Raw genomic sequence first — 1,968 nt, 5'->3', positions numbered from 1 at the left:
GTTATCACTTACTTTGTTTTCTAAGCATTAAGTACTATGGATTACATGAGACGGTTCTCTTAAACAGTATGTGACTTGAGTCAAAATATGTCAGAAATGATCAACAATAAGGGAAACCATTTTCACAGGAGAAAAAAGAAGTAGCTACTATTGACATTTTTCTCTCCTTTTTTTGCCAAGAATTCAAATTGATAAATACCTACAATTAGCTAATGTCACATTCAAAACTTTGAAGACATTTTTATTTTACAAAAATGGACGCCAAACCATGAGATTTTAGGTCTTTAACAGACCTTTTTGGGGTCATTCGGTCATTGATATTAACTAAAAATCGCATTAAATTTGAAACGATTGGAAGTTGATATGTTGTTAAAAAAAGGTCACTTTATGCACTATGATTTACAATTTTACATACTGTGAACATGGTTATTGCAAATGATGTTCACGATTTCAAGTGTATAGGTACTTACTTATAAATCATACAAAGAAATAAAATGATTCCATTTTAAGGAAAATTATAAAAAAGTTTCATCACAAAGGTAGCATAGAATTATAAGTGATTGATATCGGAACCCCTATGTGGAATCCGTATATGAATTAAGGCGCATATGAACTGAATCTGAAATGACCTATAAAAGGACAAAATAGTTTATAAAGGATACGGTTTTACAGTTGCTTTGGAAATTAGGTCGATGTTGGATATTGTAGGAAATATAGTACACATTAATCCTACGGATTTTTATTTTCGATATTTATCATATTTTTTGAAATAATTAGAGTCGTTGATAAAACGAATTTAAAGGATAACTGGAGTTCTATTTTCGCGATGAACATGGTTTTTGGCGATTTATAATCTGCTAATAAAGCACTTTAATCCTACGGATAGCAATTTTTTTCATCTTTTATAGAAAAGCGCCAAATTGGTAAAAAGATTTGGGTGACGTCACGNTTTTACAAAAATGGACGCCAAACCATGAGATTTTAGGTCTTTAACAGACCTTTTTGGGGTCATTCGGTCATTGATATTAACTAAAAATCGCATTAAATTTGAAACGATTGGAAGTTGATATGTTGTTAAAAAAAAGGTCACTTTATGCACTATCATTTACATACTGTGAACATGGTTATTGCAAATGATGTTCACGATTTCAAGTGTATAGGTACTTACTTATAAATCATACAAAGAAATAAAATGATTCCATTTTAAGGAAAATTATAAAAAAGTTTCATCACAAAGGTAGCATAGAATTATAAATGATTGATATCGGAACCCCTTTGTGGAATCCGTATATGAATTAAGGATAGGTATAATTATTTTTAAGGGATTCGGTGTGCTTGTATATATACAACCCGCAAGGCTGGACCTTTTAATTTACACATTTTAACCTGGCCAGATAGTTCGTCACAAACAATGTAATTTGTGCAGGGAAGTATCCCTCTAACTTTAACTTTTAAAAAACGAAAAATGTTATAACAAAACTTTATTGTGGCATCAAAAGGGTGCCTACAGCTATTTTAATATAATAATTTCACTTTGTTTTAAACAACACATCATTCAAGTAATCAAGTCACAAGTTATGTCCCTCATTGTCAATACACTGCTGTACACGGTCAGGGTTCGGACGGTCCTCTGAGCCCCAACTCTCTTTTTCGCTACACTACCACATGCATGGAGGTTCTCTAGGAAGTTCTCCACCCACAACAAAATGGATTTAAGAGCGGTCAGGAACAGCGCACGCTGCACTGCATCAATATATAGACTTATTATTTTGAGCAAAATACGTTTCCACTGCACAAGCGCGTTGGTCATTCGACCAAGCCATGTCTACAATTGACAGTGGTACTAACGGAAAATTCCATCGTCACAGCCTGAGCCAAGGTTAGGGCCACAGTGTCATTCGAGCTTACCCCCACTCCTCCAACACGTCCCGAGTCCCGACTACTCACAACGCCATCTCAAAAGTAGGG

The sequence above is a fragment of the Photinus pyralis genome, unplaced genomic scaffold, assembly GCF_008802855.1.
Source record: "Photinus pyralis isolate 1611_PpyrPB1 unplaced genomic scaffold, Ppyr1.3 Ppyr1.4_LG2, whole genome shotgun sequence".
Classification (NCBI taxonomy): Eukaryota; Metazoa; Arthropoda; class Insecta; order Coleoptera; family Lampyridae; genus Photinus; species Photinus pyralis.
The sequence above is the reverse complement of the archived record's forward strand: the minus strand, read 5'-3'. Positions refer to the sequence as shown.